The following is a 20097-nucleotide window of genomic DNA, read 5'->3' as shown; positions in this document are numbered from 1 at the left end:
TTGAATACAGGAGCTTTCCCTTTGTAGTACCCTACCCTAAGCACTCACGAAATAAATGTGCACCAAAATACACATCTTTCCAAGACAACGCAACACCCCAGGACACCATTTCTAACAAGTAGGTTAGTACTGTCACATGAGCGAATGAGGACAAGTTACTACAGCAGCCAATCCCCACGTGAATAGCTGTAGTATTAGGAATTTTAATGGGGGTTGGAATGGATATTTTTGCTGCTTCTCAGAATTCAGAGGCCTTTCCTATGCTTTGTGAACCCACTATCACATGAGGAGGAATGTCCCATCTCTTATTATGTAAAATGAAAATGGCAGACACAAAAGATACCACCCCACCCCCACCTTTGGCACATAGGGCATGTATGTGGACCCGTCTGATCTGGGAGATCTACACTTAGCACTATGTAACAGTCCAAGATAATCTATGAAGCTGACTACTAAAATTCATCTCACTTGTGACATCTAGTGTCCAGTGATGGTATTGGCTGCACTCTATCCAGAGCATTCCTAAACAGTGACTTAGCTATGTCCAAAAGACAAAAACCACGACAAATTGACTTTAAAGACCATAACTGACTTTTATTTATGATGCTAAGATAAGGCAGCTCTCTGAATCAGAAGTTCAAACAACTCCTTTAAACAAGATCAGGCAGTATTTGTGACAGGAAACAAGTGAAATGTAGAGACAGCTTCACTGGTCCCAGCTCAGCATTTACTGATTTGAATCATCTGCCCACGGATGATGGCCTTGGAGCTTAGTTATTCGTGTGCCCATTATCACAAGTGACTCCATGTTACTTTCGTGTAGTGGGCCAGTGTAGAGGACTAGCTCAAGTCAGTGTTCTCCTATAAACTCTATTTAACAATTTAAGACTTTGTGAACATGGTCTTTTCCCCTTTGAATTCATTCTTCCTTAGCTCCACCATCTTTCAAGGCTCTGCTTAGGGCCACTAGATTTGTAATTTTTTTAAAAAAAATGAATATCCAGACTCCCCCCAAAAAACCCACCCATTTTCCTCTCATGTAGGGGCATGTATCATTCATGTCCATATGACTTTAAACAGCCCTGATTTTAAATATATATTAAATATATGTAAATAATACACTATATTGTGGGCAACCCCTAGATGGTACATTTTATCACAGCCTTCCACTGTCTACCTCACTATGGCCACTTAATCCTTTACATGAGAGATGATATATGATTTATCATCTCTTGAAACAAAGGAGAAAAAAGGGAGTTCATAAAAATTTTAGTGACCAGTTGTAACTATTCATGACCGGCTAAGACTACGTTATCTGGCTCCCGGGTCAAGGAATTTGAAAATAATAGAGGAAATAGAATTTGCTTTATTTAATCAAGAACTCAGTGATGGCTAAATATGCTTGAAGGATCATTGTTGCTTATCTTAAAACTCAGTTCACTCCTTTAAAGCCTAGTCTAGCTCCATCAGAAATACAGGTCTACACATAAATATGAAGACAGTGAGTCAAGGGGTATAGCACATCAAGACATTAAAACTTAATGGAAGCATTCAACTCTACCAAATGCAGGAAAGGGGAAGAGAGGATATTGACTACTGGACAATGCAGGGTAGAAATCACTGGGGTGCTGTGGTACAGTTCAGATTTGGCCTGAATGAAAAAAAAAATTACTGGTGATCTAGTCAAGAGATAATTCACTGTACTGGTTTAAGACCAGATTACAGTTGATGGGAACACCAAAATAAAAGAAACGAATCCTAGTGCAGTTGTCTGTTTCTCTCTCTCTCAACTCTTTAGCTCTTTGGGGGCCTGCCACCCATCTCCCAAATAAATACACATCGAGACTTATTTTTTCTTATGAATGCCTGGCCTTAGCTTAGCTAATTTCTAGGTAGCTTTTCTTAAAGCATCCCGTCTATCTTTTGCCTCTAGGCTTTTTACTTTTCTCTATTCTGAGTATCTTTTCTTTCCTTCTTATTCCATGTCTGGCTGTGTAGCTGGGGGGGGGGGGCTGGCCCCTTCTTTTCTCACTCCTTGACCTCCTCCTCCCAGATTTCTCCTCCTATTTATTCTCTCTGCCTGCCAGCCCTGCCTAGCCCTTCTCCTGATTTGCTATTGGCTCTTTACTGGGCCAATCAGGTGTTTTAGACAGGCAAAGAAATATAGCTTCACAAATTACACAAATGCAACATAAGAGTGCAACACATCATTGCTTCATCAAACAAATGGTCCACAGCATAAACAAATGTAACACATCTTTACCTAATATTCTACAATGTCCCGGAGCTCAGGAGGCAGAGACAAGAGGACCTTCGTTAGATCAAGGCCAGCATGGTCTGCAGGGAAAGTTCCAGGACAGCCAGAGGTACAGGTACAGGACAGACAGACCCTGTCTGAAAAATCATCATCATCATTATCATCATCATCATCGTCATCATAGTAATAATAATAGAAACTGAATAGTGAAAGACCTTTTTCATTTTGTTATATAAAGAAAAACGAAATGGGGTTGTGGTTTACTGGAGTTGGGGAAGTTTTCATTAAATTTTGCAATGGGAGTCATTTCGTCTACTGGTGGGGAGGATCCAGCACAGTAAAACATGACGATAAAAGAGACAGAGCCAAGCCCTTAGATAAACAAGAAATGATGCCATGTACCAGGTACTAGAACTTTCCAGATTTCCAAGTGCTTACATTTTTAAAGAGTAAGCATATTTACAAGACATTTCTATTTGAACACGGATGCGCCCCAGCTGTCCTGCCGAGCAGCTGGCGTTGGTTTGAACAGCAGTTCTACTACGTTGACAGGTCACGTTTCTTTGGGGGAGGCGTTGATTTCCTCTGCAAACTGAAGGATGCCGTGGACTTGGCAAGATGGTTTGTGACTGGGAGGATCCGTGTGGAATGTGGCACTGTCCTGGCACCGGTGAGACAAAATGCCTTAGCTACAGGAGGTGACAGCAGGCAGGCCAGTGTGGGGCTGACAGTGTCGCTGGGCTATAAGAGGGGGTCAGTCCCACACTGGCCTGCGTGCTGTCACCTCTCTGTGGCCCAGCGACACTGCCTCTACAATGGCGCTGCTAAAGACGACAACAAATAAATAAAACCCAGAAACACAATTCACTTAAAAGCAGACACTTAGAAAACACAAAAAAACAGCTCACGAGAAAACCGACCAGGAGAAAAGCCTAAGCCTAGGACGCACCACACGCACCTGCGCAGTCGCTGCGAGTCGCTCCTCTTGTTTGTGTCGGAGGCGCGGATTGGACAAGACATCTCGTGAGGAATGCGAGTTCTCGCGGGAAAAAATTTCAAAAAGATCCCGGCTCTTTAGCAGTGGTTCAGCTGAATGAACGGGACGGTTTTTCTGTGCTGAGGTGGATGTAGTGTCACGAATCCGGGCGCCCAGTGCTTGTGGACGGGCCTCTGGTTGCAGCAGCTGGGAAGTGTGAGGAGGGAGGTGAGGGCGAGCAGGGGGAGGGAAGAACCCGGTGGCCGCAGGCGAAACGCCTGCTCTCCCGGAACCTGAAGTCTCAGGAGTCGCTTTCCAGGTCGGTGTAGTCTTCGGTCGGACCGCCTCGCTGCCGGCCCGGCTGCTGATAAATACCGGTACCGGGTGGTCTTGATACCCAGTTCAGTAAACTCCGGGTATGAGTTCTCCAGTACCATGATCCCTAGCCGGTGGAACACACACACAATGGATTCTCACTGGAACATCTTATTTTATTTTATTTTACAATAATTAGAGTTTGCAGTGGTAACATTTTGGATGTATCAGGTTAAATGCTTTCCACCGTGCTTACTTTTGAAGATGTGACCCCCAGAAAGTAAAAACCCGGTTGACTCTCATGGTATTTCTGTTGATGCCTAGTCAGCGTTCATGCGTTATCAGCTTTAATGAGTCTAGTTAGAGGCTTTTTACCATTCTTATAGCTAAAACAAGGTGTTTACAAAACTAACGTACTTTGATGCAGTTGGTCAGTGGTGGAAGTGGGCTTAGAACTCAGGTGCTCATCCACAGCTTCCTGCTAATGCCTTATGCAGGTTGTGGTTTTCATGCCTTTAATGCCTTATGCAGGTTGTGTTTTTGAGAGGTTGGACCAAAAAGTAGTTAGAACATCAGGCTTTGGAGCTCCACTTTGTTTTTTATGTCATTTATCCACATCCTGTATCACCTACCCTTCTCTCTCAAATCTATCCCAGTCAGGCTTTCAACCCACTTCTACCAGAACAGCCCTTGGGCCAGTGATCTGTATTCATTGAAATCCAATGGACAGTTTCCAAGTTCTCACCTGATTTGACTTAGCACCATTTGCCATGATTGTTCATTCCCACGTCCTGAAAGAATTTTGCTTATTGACTTCCAGAACATTATATGCTCTTGGCTTCCCGTTTACTTCCCGGATCATACCTGGGAGTACTTTGTAGTCTTCCTTCATAACAGCATTCATTTGTGAGAAGTAATGCGCATCTTCTAGTGATAAGAAATATTGCCAGACAGTGGTGGTGAACGCCTTTAATTTAATCCCAGCACTCGGAGGGCAGAGGCAGGAGGATCTCTGAGTTCAAGGCCAGCCTGGTTTACAGAGTGAGTTCCAGGACAGCCAGGGATACACAGAGAAACCCTGTCTCCAAAAAAACAAACTGAAAAAAATAAATCATATTGACGTTACCTTTGCAATATTTGTAGTGTTCGGCCATTTCTCAATGCCTACTGTGCTGTTGTTGATTAGAGGCATTGTCTTACAAATCAGGACTAAAACCTAAAATCCCCTTGGTTTTATATGACAGTAGTGTTAAACTATGTGTTTCTTCTCTTTCTATGATACCACTGCATTTAGTTCTAAGTTCAGCTCAAGTGGTTGCATTTTCTCTTTATAATAGACTGAAAACAGCAAGCATGGAGGCAGATATCACAGATCTTTGAAACAAACTCAAAGAGTGTGAAAAGGAGCGACTGAAAGATGCACAGTATGGCTTGCAGCTATTGGAGAGGCAAACTGAACTGCAGAATCAATTGGATAAATGTCACGAGGAAATGATGACCATGACTGAGGTAGGATCCTGAACACCTGTTTACAAGGACGTGCTTAGGGACTATAAACTTGTTTTGTCTGACAATTATTCATTCTTTTTTGAAGACCTAAATCTTACCCACCCTAGTTCCATTGAACAAGAGAATGAACTAAATGAATTTCCAGTGTTCTTTCCAACAGTGTGCTCTGAGTTTGTAAAGTCAGATAACGCTTGCTCCGTTGGATGCATTTAGTGCCAGGCTTTGTTTAGTCTCCATTCTACTTAAGTGACCTCACTTCTTTTCTAGTTCTAAACATCTAAATGCTCCATGGCATCTCACCAAGCCTTTAGTTCTCCCTGAAGGCTAAACTAGTGTATTCAAGGACCTGCCGTTAACGGACATCTCAAGCTTGACACAGAAAGAACTGCTCGTCCCCTGTCTGCTAACTGGATGGTTCCTTGCTTTAGTAAATGGATTGGCATTCATCCAGTTGCTTGAGCCTGAAATCAAGAAGTCCCACATTTTATCCTTTAACAAATCTAAGGACTCAACTTACATATTAGTTATCATTTCTATTGCTGTGATGAAACATTATGACCAAAAACAACTTGGGGAGGAAAGGGTTGATTTCATCTTGCAGCGATGTCAGGGCAGGAGCCTGGAGGCAGGAACTGTTGTATAGGCTATGGAGGAGTGCTATTCACTGGCTTGGCCAGCCTGTTTTCTGATACTATCCAGGACCACATGCCCAGGGGTGGCACCACCCATAGTGAGCTGAGCCTTCCCATATCAATCATTAACCAAGAAAATGCCTCACAAACTTACCTATAGGCCAGTCCTATGGAGGCATTTTCTCAGTTAAGATCTCCTCTTCCCATGTATGTCTAGGTTTGTGCTAAATTGATTTAAAAAGAAAAATCCAACTAGCACAACCAAAGCATCTGCCTGGGACACTGCTGCTCTAGCCCAGACCACGGCCATCTTTCCTCTGAACTACTGCTGTAGCCTTCTAACTGGTTGCCAGCTTCCATCACTACCATTCAGTCTTCACACATCCAAGTGGTCATGAGAAAATACACAAGAAGTCTCGTTTCTTTCCTTCTGAAAACCCTACGGGGCTTTCTGTTCCATTTTCGGCAGAATCTGAGCTCTCTGCTTGGGTGTGCACCCCTGTGCTTTGGCCTCTGCCTAACTTATCGCCACCTCTCAAACCACTTTCCTTCCGTCTTTCCTGCACTGGCTTTATACTTGACGCTTCTTCCCCTGGAGTGACTTGTCCCTGCGCGTCTGGATTCCGTCCTCAACCTCAGACTTCCAGTGAAGTGTATTTCAGCAGAGCAAACACTGACTGTGATAGAAAGTTGTCAGATTTACTCTTAGTTCTCTGGAGTGCTGATTGTCTCCAGAGTTGCAAACTACATGAGAGGAAGTTTGTCTGCTCTGACTCACTGGTACACCCCTGTTGCCTGGCATACAAATACTGTTAAAACGACTAAGTCAGTTTAATACTAAATGCTTCGTCTTTTACCTTTGAATCTCAGAAGTTGGACTATAACAGGTACAAACCACTAATGCAGTTGTCATTTTCCACGTACTCCTGTTCTTGATAAGCCCTCAATGCCAGATCATAAACAAAAATTGCAAACCTCAGAGTGGAAATAAAGTCGCGTTACACAGTTGTTTTGAAAATACCTCACCAAGTTTAGGTTTCCTTTGACATAGAGGAGCTTTGAGGAGAGTGATGTAAATAATTCCAGGTGTTTTTTCTTAATTTCATTGAATTTTATTTACCTTTGTTCTGTTATATTTAACATTTTCATTTATTCTTTGAAATTTTTTACAGTATATTTTGAACATGTTCTTTTCCACCTCCCCCAGCTCTTCCCAGATTCTCTCCACCTCCTCACCCAACTTCATGGTTTTTTCTCTCTCTTTAAAAAACACACAACAGTCATGGAGTGCAATTTGTGTTGGCTGACGACTCCTGGGTGTGGGTTGTATCCTAGATTGTGGTTGACATACCCATTGTCACTCCACTGGAGAAACTGATTTCCCCACTCCCAGCAGCTAGCAATTGCAAATAGCTTCTTGGTTAGGGGTGGGATTTGTGCCCTCTTCCCTTCCTCTGGTGGGATTTTGTCTACCTGGAGTTTATGAAGGGCTTGTGCGTGCTATCATAGTTCCCGTGAGTTCATGTGTGCCTGCCGTGTTGTATGTGAAAAATGTTCTTTCCTTGAAGTCATCTATTACCTCTGGCTCTTAAAGTCTTTCTGCCCCCTCTTCCAAATGGATCTCGGAACCTTGAGGAGAAGGTGTGATATAAGACATCCCAGTTAGGGCTGAGCATTCCAGAGTCTTACTCGCTGCCCATTGTAAGTCTCTGCATTAATTACCATTCACTGTGAGATCCTCCCTGATGAGAGTTGAGTGACATACTGAACTTTGGGTATAGCAGTATGTTATTAGTTGTTCCATTGCTGTGTTCATTTAGCAGACTAATAATTGTGGGTTCTCCCCTGGGGCCCATGACCTATCTAGCCTCAGGTTCTTGGCCTCACTGACAGTGTCAGGTATGCGTTTCATCTTATAGAAGGAGATGGGAGGGCTCAGATCCAAGTAAAAAGGTGGGTGATTATTCCCCTAACATTCAAGCCACTTTTGAACCAGCAGGCCTGCCCCGCCTGCAGGGCTTCAACGGGTTCTCGACCACCCTAAGGACGGAAAGATAGGGACAAGAGATACAAAAGAAATACACCAAGTCTAGATTCTGATCAAGGTGCAACTTTATTTTCTCCAGGAGGGTTTATATAGTTCCTTCAGGGTGGGGGGAGCAAGAAGCTGTCATCTGCATAAGGTGGGGCAAGCTAACAGGATATTTGTATAGGATGTTTAAAGGGTGAAAGGGTCAAGGGCTCTGACTCAATGTCCTGTTGCTAGGCAACCTGACTATAAGATGATCTAGTTCCCTGTCTTATGGGGGTCTGTATTTTTCCACTAACTAGAGATTCTATCCTTGTCCCTGACACAGGCCTAACTTGTAGGCAAGTCATTAAATTGTGGTTCACGGGGCTCATAGGTGGGTAAGATCGATTATTACTTTTCTCCTCCGATGTTATACATAGCACTTTTCATTACTATGAACACTAGCCAGTAGCATGAAGCTTCTAGCTGAATGCCAGCTAGATTTCTCCATGTTGGGTCTTATGGCAAATTGTGGAGGGCAACCAGTTGTAACATGAATTCCTAAATTGGTCTTTTAATAAAAAACCCAGAGCCAGATATTGGGGGTAAATGCTCAAAGATCAGAGAGACAAAAGAACAAGCCACTGCCATGTCTTACCTCTGGGACTCCTCAGCCTGAAAAGCTCTCCAGCTGAAAAGGGCCTTAGTTCCTTTCTCCTCACCCTTATATACCTTTCTCCGCCCAGCTGTCACTTCCTTCCTAGTGCTAGGATTAATGGTGTATGTGCTTCCCAAACACTGGGATTAAAGTTGTGAGATCTCAAGTGCTGGGATTAAAGGTGTGTACCACCACTGCCTGGCATGTATGTTTAATCTAGTGGCTTGTTCTGTTCTCTGATCTTCAGGCAAATGTTATTAGGGTACACACAACCAATAGCACTGGTAATACCCTGTAATGTTGTGGCGGGAGGCGGTGGGGAGGGCATATGTGGGACCCCATTAGCCAACAACTCAAAAATATGTAACCCATTCCTGGTGTTAGGTTTTACTTGATAGTATATAATGTCTGATTTGGATATTGCACCTGCCCCCAGTTAGATGGAAACACTATTTAAACTCCTTTTGTAGATGTATACATGTCAGGATGCTTTTACAGTCATTTCTTTCAAAAGTCTTTGTGTTGTCCCTCCCCATAATCCCTTCTCTAGCCTGCCTTGTCTTGTGGTTTGTGTTTTAATTGAGAAATTTTTTATTCATTTTACATACCAACCAAAGATCCCCCTTTCTTCCCTCTTCCCACCCCCTAGGCCCCCTCTCCCAACCCACCCTCCCATTCTCTCCTCTGAAAAGGTAAGGCCTCCCATGGGGAGTCAGCAAAGCCTGGTACATTCAGTTGAGGCAGGACTAAGCTTCTCCCCCTGCATCAAGGATGATCAAGGTGTCCCACCATAGGTAGTAGGCTCCAAAAAGCCTGTTCATGTACCAGGGATAGATCCTGATCCTACTGCCAGGGGCCCCTTAAGCAGACCAAGCTACACAACTGTCTTGCTTATGCAGAGGGCCTGGTCCAGTCCCATGGAGGCTCGACAGCTGTTGGTCTAAAGTCTGTATGTTCCACTAGCTTGGTTCAGTTGTCTCTGTAGGTTTCCCCATCATGATCTTGATGCTCCTTGTTCATAGAATTCCCTCTTCCCTCTCTTAGACTGGACTCCTGGAGCTCGGCCTGGTGCTTGGCTGTGAATCTCTGCATCTGCTTCCATCAGTTACTGGATGAAGGCTCTATGATGACAAGATATTTATCTTATATTTTAAAAAAAACACATTTAAAAGGAATTACCTTTTTTTAACCTTAGCATGTTTTCATTCTGTGTTTAGTTTGTAAATGGTTTTTAGGTAACAACACTCTGAAAGTAAAGGTTAATTCAGTATTTTTCCTTTTTACCCATTCTACTTTTTTTTTTCCAAAGGCATTAAATAAGGAAGAGCATTTCATTTCAAACAGTAATGCTTACTAGGAACATCTGAGTGCTAGTAAAGCATCCTTGTTTTGTTTTTCTTTCAATAGGGATTGATAGACCGTCATGCTGTGGGTTTTTATCCTTCCTTGATAGTGAACTGAAGCAATTGCCATGCCTCCAGCATGGACATTAACATACTCCCCCATCTGCAGTTGGACTTTACAGTACAGTTGTCCGTAAATAATACATGGAAATTCCATATCGTAGAATTTATAAAGCTGAAGTGGTTGCATCCTGCCTAGGACAGGAATCACTGTCCAGGATACCTGAAGCAGATGGTGCTCCTCTCGACAATTTCTTGTCAGGTCATTAGTCATGTAACTGTGTCATCGTGTCTTACACTGGCCACACCTCATCACTGTCACATGGGTATTATACTATCTCGCATCATAAGAACAGTAAGATTTTGAGAGAAAAATGGCACATAACTTTTTAATCTACTCTTTACATTATTGGTTATATCTTTAATTTCTTACCGTGTCAAATTTAAAATTAAATTTTGTCAGGATAAATACTGTATATGGAGGAGGAGTGCATGGTATTTGTTTGGTACTGTTTGAGGATCCAGGCATCAGGCTGGGGTTCTGGAACATAACTCCTGCAGATAAGATGCAAATGACATCTGCTACTGTGCTGGAGTTTGGATGCCTGTCACAATGTGATTGTTGAACATGCTTCCCCTCTATTCTGTGCATCACAGCATCTGGCATCCATGAGCATTTCCTACCTCTACGTTGAAAACCTGGTCATACATCTGTTCCCTTAGAAAGCCTCCTCTTCCAAGTTCTCCCATGTTCTACTATGTAACATCCTTTGCCATCTGACATTATGCACTGTCTCTTATCTCTTAGTCATGGTGATATAGGCTCTCATAAAACATTCCATCCGATGGATAATGCCATAGTGGTAAGTCTACTCAGTTGTTGAAATAATAAGGATTATATTAGTCAGAATTATGGTGTATACTTGAAAAGAATTCTTAGCTGTCTTGGAGTCTCTGTATTGGGCACTTTGACTTAAGAATGTGGCATATGCATATTCCTTGAAGGCATAAACATGAGAGGTTTTCTTTTAATCACTTCATAATTCCTTGGGATTCTTTGCATAATATTAAGTAGAGTTAAATTTCTCCTTGGTCCTCCATATAGTGTTTGCAGGATCTAGTTCTAAAAAAAGCCTCCTCTTAGCCCGCCCTTGTCCTCAGTACCTGTACTGACAGTTTTTAAGTGTGTGTCTGTTCTAGACTGACCTTGAGGTTAGGCACCATGTTTTGTCTATCTCTGGGTTTGTTACCTGGCACATTTGCTGGCTGTTTAAGTGAGCATGGAATGGAATGGACAGTTGTTGGGAAGACGGCTGACTGTCTTTGTAAGGTGGGTACAGTGATTCTGGTCTTGTGCTACCAAAGGCCCCATTTGCTTTTTCTTGTTGTCTCTCAAGTGGATTTTAATTGTGGAAAGATTCTGTTGTTGTACTGTATTAAGTAAAAGGTAATTTTCCTAATAATCAGTCAAATTCTTAGTTTTTGATGAGCTTGAGATAAGACTTGGCTGCTACCATGATTGTTGATATTTAGCCAAGGGCAAGAATTTTTCAGGAAAGCCTTATCACGCATCAGTATGGGGGTTCATTGAATTTGGAATTCAGAGAATGCTTCCTCCATCACCATTTCCACTGCTGGCTGTCAGGGCACCAGAGACCACAGATTGGGAAGCAGAAGTCAGTAATTTCCTGGGACCAGCGCCTTTCTATCTTCAGCTTGACTGTTTTGAGGCCACTGCAATCTCCACGTTTTGGGGTTCATTGGGACTGATTAGCAGGGTTGGGCTCATAGCTCATTTGGTAAAATGCTTACCTGAGTATAGTTCCCAGAACCCATACTTAAAAAACTGACATGTTGGTACATGCTTATCAATTCTAGTGCAGGAGAGGCAGAAATAGGTGGGTTCCTGGGGTTCAGTTCACTGGCAGTCCCACCTAGTCTACTTGGTAGGCAAGTTGTAGGTCAGTGAGAGACTCTGTCCCCAAAATAAGATGGTATTGCCTGAGGAACAACACCTGAGGCTGTTGTCTGGCCTATACTAACACACATGTACATGTGTGCTTGCCCACGTGAACATGCGTTTAACCCTGCCCACACCCCAGAAAAGTAAAAAACTGATAACTGCATTATTCCCAATTTGACAGGTGGTTGTTACTTGGATAGTAGCAAATGAAACAGGTATGAGCCAGTTTAAGATGCTAACTAATACCTAATGATTTAAGTTTTTTAATGCAATGAAGTGTGTTTTCAGAATTATAACCAAGAGAAGTATGCCCTACAAAGAGAAGTTGAGCTCAAGAGTCGGGTGTTGGACAGTTTGAGCTGTGAATGTGAAACTGTGAAACAGCAACAGAAAATGCAGCTGGAGCAGCTGGAAATGCAGCTAAACAGAAGCCACAGGCAGGAAGTGAACGGCCTGAAAAACAAGGTTTGGATCTGTGTCAGCCAAACAGCCTGTGTTGTTTAGATGCCTGTGAGCATCGGGGGCGGGGGGGTTGCTTAAGGACTAGCTGTGCAAAAAGGCCAATTATCAGTTTCCTCTGTCTTCATGCTTTGAGTGGAAACAGAGAGAAATAAGCTATGAAAGGAATTTGTGTACATACTAGCCTTCTAATGATGTGAAATTATTTATTTAATTATTTAAATTGGGTATCTGAATATTTGTTTTTGGAATATATGTAATATTGGTATGGCCTCCTTATAGCGTGTGGTGTGGTTCACCTTGCAAGAGAACTAACTAGTCCTGTAGCAGTTCCTGCAGTTAGTAATGTGCTGCTACTCCACATACAAACCAGTACTGTCTTGTGAGTTAATGTGCTTTAGAGGTGAAACAAGTGTTTATGGAAGAAAAAATGAGGGAAGATCCAGTTTCCGAACAAAGTTTGTGAAGGATGTCATCTTATCTCCATTGTGACAGAACAGGATGCTACTGGCTAGGCAGACTGAGGACACTGAACAAAATCTGAGCTAGAACTGTCAGCTGCTGTTTGAACTGAGGCTGTCGGACAGTAAGTCCCGGTACTGAGCTTGTGCCGTGGTCTGCTGATTCCTCGTGTACTGGCTCCATTGTAAACAGTGGGCAGCTGTTCAGTGAGCGTCCCTTCACTCTCAGAACCCCCAACTGCCCTGGACCTCCAGTTTCCTCGAAGAAATCTAGGCTGTGCTTATCCTTCTCTTCATGTGGAGTTTGTACCCTGTTTTTTTCAGATCCTACTCTATGAAAACTTGATAAGATTTCTTTAATGCCCTATTTTCTCAGAAGTCTGTTTTTCAATTTTTAGTATTTTTATAGTGTCTTTTAATATTTTTCCATGTCTATTTCCACCTATAATTTTTCATTAAACTACAACATATTTTTCCATTTTGAATAATGGTATCGGTGAAATCAGAATCATCTTGCCTGTAGCACTGACAGGTAGTAATCCTGTTTGCAGCTAATCTGATTAGAGACATGGGTAACTGGAAATGATGTATTCTTGTATTTCATTCCTACATGGATTTAGCAGTCGCCCTAATTACCTAAGCAGATATGAGAGAAGAAATATTTAGGACTAGGTAAAGCAAAGATAATTATAAAGATGGCCTTTTTATTGAAGAAAGAGTAAATATTAAAAAATGGTGTTGCCATTATTCTCAAACCATTTGTTTTAAAATCTCAAGGTTTACTCATTATCTTTGTCTTATTTCTCACATTGAATCTGTCATTGAATTCCAAGGAGTTGACCTATAAGATCTCTCGGTAGCTCCTGTCCCTGTAGTCCAGACCATCATCACACTACTGTGGTCTTCTAATCAGGTTACCTGCTTGTGTCGTTGTTACCCATGTCTCTTCTTCTTAAGGGCTGGGGATGAGGACTGCTTCCCGTTCTTTACAGCTGCCTGGTGGTTGGTTATACCACCTTCAGTTGCCTCTAAACAAATCAGGTCTACTTGGGTGACTAGTGTGGGTTATTCCTGAATTTCTAGAACAATGTAGGTCACTGTTTAAAAGATGCTTTTAGTTGGGGATGTAACTTGGTGAGAGATGTTTAAGTTGCAAACCCAAGACCCTGTGTTCGGTTCCCAGCACTGCAGTGGGAAGGGAAAGTTGCTTTGCTCATGTCACTGAGATCCAGCAAGTTTCTGTAGAGTAGCATCTAGAAAATCAGGTATAGACTCTAAATACAGTTTTCAGGATGGAAAGTCAAAGGAAGCTCAAGGAACTCTGAGTTCAAAGGTTGTAACTCTTTCTCTTTTCCTGATTTAGTTAGAGAAACTGAAAGAACAGAATGAAGCAAGGTTAAGTGAAAAGCAGCTGAAGCAGAAGCTGGATCACCAAGAGGAAGTTCTCGCTCACAAATTGGAAGAGCTCTGGTTAATGTCTGAGCAGCGCATGCTCAATAGCATGTCTTCGGAGGTGCTGACTCTTCAGATTGAGCTAACTGAAATGGAAAGTGTGATAGTGAGCTTGGCAAAATCTAGTTTATGTTTCCTTTAGTCTCTTTCTTTTAAAAATATTTGTGGAGTGGGAGAGGGTTTCCTTTCATACCCCTCCACAAATTTGTGGTATTACTTTCTTGAACAGAAGAGAGCAGTGGGGCTCCCTCCTGAGGAGACCACATCAAAACATCCTGTTCCCCAAAATGAGTAAATGCTGATTCAGCATAGTAGTGTCCACTTGAAAGACAGCCTCCGCTGCTCCCAGGTTCTAAGAGAGAATGACAGTGAACAAGTTCTTCCATATCCAAGCAACGGGAAAACCTCAAATGACTTCTTAAAGTCCCAAGACAGCTGGACCTGGGAGGATGTTTTATTCATTCTCTTCAGAACCGAATCCATTTTGATCAATTTTGAGGGGAAGAGCTAGAGAGATCTGGAGGCTAAATTATGTATCGGCTCTGCTCCATCTTTTCTGAGTTACACGAGCCTCTGCTCAGCATTAGCTGAGTGCATTTATCCCCCTTGGCATCGCTCCCTGGGCAGCATGGCCATGCAATGTTATGAGTCATATCTAGCTGGGAGTTAATTTCCTAATGAATGTCCAAATGGGTGATCCTTGGCTCTCTCCTGTTTGTATTTGGATGAGATGTAAGGTGTGCCTCCAATTCTGGTGCTTAAATAAGAGTGAAGACGTAATCTCCTTCGTTTGCCCTTGATGTCCTTCTGAAGTCTGGTATGTTGTGATGGGACCTAGCAAGATGACTGTTGGCCTTCTCTGAACCTCCAGCTCTTCTGACCTTTCTTCTGAGCATGGATGATTGACACTCTCTAACCAGTGTCAAGTGCAAGAGGAGCTTCAAGTTACAACCTGCCAGCCGGCTCCTCCTCCCAGCCAATCCATACACTGCTCCTAGGAGCAGAGAAGTTTACAGCAGAGGGTCAGAGAGCAGGCAGGGAGCTGGGTTAGTTTGTATCAACACTGTGATTTCGAGAAAACTAACCAGCTCCCTCTTCTTAGTCTCTTTTAAATCTGGAAAATGGGACTACTAACAGAACCTGCTTTTCAGGGTTGTGGGGGGTGGTGAGTGTGCCACAGCTGAAGATAGTTGATGCTCGTGAGTTTCCTGTCAGTGCTGTTGGTATCTCCGATGACAGGCAGAGTGACAGGTGCTGTTGACACAGATCAATGTCAAAGAAGTGAAAGCCTGTGGCCTGAAGCCAAGCAGCTGAAGAGCAGGCAGTGGGTAGCAATCACTGTATCTCAGATTGTTTGACCCCAACAACCATTTTTACATATTTTTGAATGATATAGGAATACCTCCTCCATGTATTTGTGTGCGTGTGCGCGTGTGCGTGTGCGTGTGCGTGTGTGTGTGTGTGTGCTGAAACATTAAACAAACTGAGACACTGCACATGCCTCCTTTGATTACTCCATGGCTCCCAGCCCCAGGCCCTCTGCTTTTCTCCTGGGTGACTCATGTCTGTGTGTGATCTGGTCCTTTTTTGTATATAGATCACTATTCACGACTGTTCTTATACATACAACCAGAAAACACATCTGACTCTGTGGCTTGATTTATTTCACATAAATAATTTCCACTTTTTATTTTATTCATGGAGATATTTTACTAGACATGCCAAAACTACATACTATCTTTGTGTGTGCATGTTTTCATGTACACAGATGCACATGTGTGTGCAGATGCAGACAGAGGCAAGAGGACAACCTGAACTGTCCTTCTTCAGGCTCCATCCACTGGTTCTCATTTATTTGTGTTACACAGGGTCTTTCACTGGCCGAGAACTCACCAAGTTGACTGGGCTGGCCAGCCAGTGAGCTCTAGGGATCTGCTTGTTTCTCCAGCGCTGGGATTACAAGCATCTGCCACCATACCTGCTTTTGTTCTGTGGCTTCAGAGAATCTAACTCAGGTCCCCTTGCTTGGAAAGAGCATTTTCCTGACTGAGCCATCTCACCAGCCCCCAAACGATACATTTTTAAACTCCACTCCCTAGTTTTCCATTACTGATCAGTTTACTTAGCCATTTCCCTTTTCCTAGAGGTTTTAGCTTTTAATCAACCCTTTGCTGCAGAAGACACCCTAAAAGCCTCTACAGTGAGTGTCACCTCCGGTTCTTGCCTTACAGAATCCTTGAGCTCAATCCGATTGTCGGAGATGAAGATGGAAACATACTGGACCCTGATAACACCAGCATCATCAGCTTGTTCCATGCGCATGAGGAGGCTACTGAAAAGATCACAGAGCGCATCAAAGAAGAAATGGTGAGCTTCGTTCTGGAGGCTTTGGCCAAGCAAAGCTGGCCTTTAGCACATCCTAAACTTAAAATATAATAGGCCAGTGGACTGCACTGTGTCATTCAGAGGGCCATCAGTCCTACAACCTGAGATGATCAGCAATAATGCAGGCTTTACTAAGTTTGTGTACTTAGATCTGTAAGTCATCAGACATGCATCCCACAAGTAGTTAAATGCCAGGCATGTTTCCCAGTCTTGGAGCTTTTAGGTTCTAGAGTAAAGAAGAGAAGATAGCAAAATGTAAATTAATTAGTAGCTAATGATAAATACAATAAAGTAGACACTGAGTCAGGGGTTGCTCTAAGAGGTTTGGGCAGGAAAGGTCTCTTGGAGGAGTGAAAGAATAATGTGGAAGCCACCAGTACTGAGTCTCTTGGTGATGGTTGCCTTTGTAGTTCCTGTTCAAATATTCAAATTTTTTATTTTCTGAATTGCCCGTTTGGATTTTATCGATTCTACTTTCATTATCAGTTCTTGAACAGTTTTATACATTTCCTTACACTCTTTGTGTTTTCTTGGATTTTTTAAAGGAATTTATTCATATCTTTACATGGTGTGTGCATTTTCCTTGATTTCTTTTTTTTTTTCCTTCTTACCTTTATTTATTTTATGGATGAGTGCTCTAACTGCACGTATGCATTTATGCCAGAAGAGGGTGTCAGATCTCCCTAGAGATGGCTGTGAGCCACCATGTGGTTGCTGCGAATTGAACTCAGAACATCTGAAAGAGCAGCCAGTGTTCTTAACCGCTGAGCCTTCTCTCCAGTCCCTTCCTTGAATACTTAATGAGATTTTTCTCATTTCTTTTTTAAGTGCTTCTATGATCTTCATACCTGTTGTATTAAAGTCTTTTCCTTGTGCTTCTGGTAGGTTGGAATATTCAGGGCCTACTGTGTAACAGTGATTGGGTTCCAGTGGAGACATTGTCCTGGCTGTTAGTGACTGTGTTTTTATGCCAATGTCCAGGCATATGGGATTGGGAAGATTACAGGTCTGTGTGATGATATCTGGTTGTGTCTCTGTGGGGTGAGGGGTTTGTTCCTTGGTTTCTGATCCTCCCTGATCTGTGTGGTGGCTGTGTGCTGTATGTTAGGAAATTTTCTGTGGCCTGGTTTCCTTTTCCTGCTCAACTGATGTGTTTCCAGGTTATGCTTGCTAGTGTTGGAAGCTGAGATACTCAGTTTAGTTGTGGGAAGGTTGGAGGAGAGCTTTGTGATCTGTTGGGAATGGCATGAGAGAGGAAAGGGAGATCACAAACTATAGTAGACTTAGGTGGGCATGAGACTTGGCCGAATGGGATCTGAGAATCAGAAGTAGAGAGGTGGGCCTGCCATCAGCCTACTGGTTACTCTGGCAGGAGGAGCCTTTGTGTTAACCAAAATAAACATTTCAGGATCAACCATGGTTGTAGATAACCTTATATTTATTGAAACCTATAAACACAATCTTAGGGAAAGACGTGCAATAAAACTGAGGACTAAGGGCTTTTAGATCTGTGGTAAAAGAGCTGTTACTGCGGGTGCTGTTGTAGATACTGTTGTTGTTGCTGTGGCTATTGGTGCAGTTCCTTCTGTTGTTGCTGTTGGTTGCTGCGGCTGCTGCTATTGCTGTTGCTGCTGATTGGTTGCTGATTCTGTTGTTGCTGATGTTACTGTTGCTGCTCTTTAGGGTCAGGGATAGGCCCAGGCCCACATCTCTTCTTGTTGGGCCCAGGCCTCTTCAGGGTCAGGGATAGGCCCAGGCCCACATCTCCTTTTGTTTGGGGCCAGGCCTCTTCAGCGTCAGGGGTAGGCCCAGGCCATCGTCTCTTCTTCTTTGGCCCAGGCCTCTTCAGGGTCAGGGGTAGGCCCAGGCCTCTTCAGGGTCAGGGATAGGCCCAGGCCCACATCTCTTCTTGTAGGGCCCAGGCCTCTTCAGGTCAGGGATAGGCCCAGGCCCACATCTCCTGTTGTTTGGGCCCAGGCCTCTTCAGCCTCATGGATAAGCCCAGGCCCACATCTCTTGTTGGGCCCAGGCCTCTTCAGGTCAGGGATAGGCCCAGGCCCACATCTCCTGTTGTTTGGGCCCAGGCCTCTTCAGGGTCAGGGATAGGCCCAGGCCCACATCTCTTCTTGTTGGGCCCAGGCCTCTTCAGCCTCATGGATAGGCCCAGGCCCACATCTCTTCTTGTTGGGGCCAGGCCACTTCAGGATCAGGAGTAGGCCCAGGCCCACATCTCTTCTTGTTGGGCCCAGGCCACTTCAGGGTCAGGGATAGGCCCAGGCCCACATCTCTTATTGTCAGGGCCCAGGCCTCTTCAGGGTCAGGGGTAGGCCCAGGCCATCGTCTCTTCTTCTTTGGCCCAGGCCTCTTCAGGGTCAGGGGTAAACACAGGCCCACATCTCTTCTTGTCAGGGCCCAGGACTCTTCAGGGTCAGGGGTAGGCCCAGGCCTCTTCAGGGACAGGGATAGGCCCAGGCCCACATCTCTTCTGGTTTGGCCCAGGCCTCTTCAGGGTCATGGATAGGTCCAGGCCCACCTCTCTTCTTGTTGGGCCCAGGCCTCTTCAGGGTCAGGGATAGGCCCAGGCCCACCTCTCTTCTTGTTGGGCCCAGGCCTTTTCAGGTCAGGGATAGGCCCAGGCCCACATCTCTTCTTGTTGGGCCCAGGCCACTTCAGGGTCAGGCTTAGGCCCAGGCCCACAAATCTTCTTCTTGGGCCCAGGCCTCTTCAGAATCAAGGATAGGCCCAGGCCCACATCTCTTCTTGTTGGGCCCAGGCCTCATCAGGGTCAGGGATAGGCCCAGGCCCACATCTCTTCTTGTTGGGCCCAGGCCTCTTCAGAGTCAGGGATAGGTCCAGGCCCACCTCTCTTCTGGTTGGGCCCAGGCCTTTTCAGGGTCAAGGGTAGGCCCAGGCCATTGTCTCTTCTTTGGCCCAGGCCTCTTCAGGGTCAGGGGTAGGCAGGCCCAGGCCCACATCTCTTCTGGTTTGGCCCAGGCCTCTTCAGGGTCAGGGATAGGCCCAGCCCAACATTTTTCTGTTGGGCCCAGGCCTCTTCAGGGTCATGGATAGGCCCAGGCCCACATCTCTTCTTGTTGGGCCCAGGCCTCTTCAGGGTCAGGGATAGGCCCAGGCCCACATCTCTTTTGTTTTGGCCCAGGCCTCTTCAGGAACAGGGATAGGCCCAGGCCCACATTTCTTCTTGTTGGGCCCAGGCCTCTTCAGGGTCAGGGATAGGCCCAGGCCCACATCTCTTCTTGTCAGGGCCCAGGCCTCTTCAGGGTCAGGAGTAAGACCAGGCCATCGCCTCTTCTTCTTTGGCCCAGGCCTCTTCAGGAACAGGGGTAAGCCCAGGCCCACATCTCCTGTTGTTTGGGCCCAGGCCTCTTCAGGGTCAGGGATCGGCCCAGGCCCACATCTCTTCTTGTAGGGCCCAGGCCTCTTCAGGAACAGGGATAGGCCCAGGCCCACATCTCCTGTTGTTAGGGCCCAGGCCTCTTCAGGGTCAGGGGTAGGCCCAGGCCATCGTCTCTTCTTCTTTTTTTTTTTTTATTTTTTTATTTTAATTTTTTTTTTTTTTTTCCACATCTCCTCTTCTTGATCCCAGGTCTCTTCAGGG

General features: G+C 44.4%; 1 long non-coding RNA gene across 1 annotated transcript; it reads left to right on the top strand.

Annotated features, from left to right (window-relative positions):
• The first annotated feature begins 3329 nt into the window (after positions 1-3329).
• On the top strand, positions 3330-18150 carry LOC131915944 (uncharacterized). Its single transcript, XR_009380474.1, has 4 exons — positions 3330-3461; positions 4886-5057; positions 12013-12189; positions 16328-18150. It is a non-coding gene; the product is annotated as an uncharacterized LOC131915944 (long non-coding RNA).
• Positions 18151-20097: the final 1947 nt, after the last annotated feature.

The sequence above is a fragment of the Peromyscus eremicus genome, chromosome 8a, assembly GCF_949786415.1.
Source record: "Peromyscus eremicus chromosome 8a, PerEre_H2_v1, whole genome shotgun sequence".
Lineage (NCBI taxonomy): Eukaryota > Metazoa > Chordata > Mammalia > Rodentia > Cricetidae > Peromyscus > Peromyscus eremicus.
This window is presented reverse-complemented; position numbering and strand designations above follow the sequence as displayed.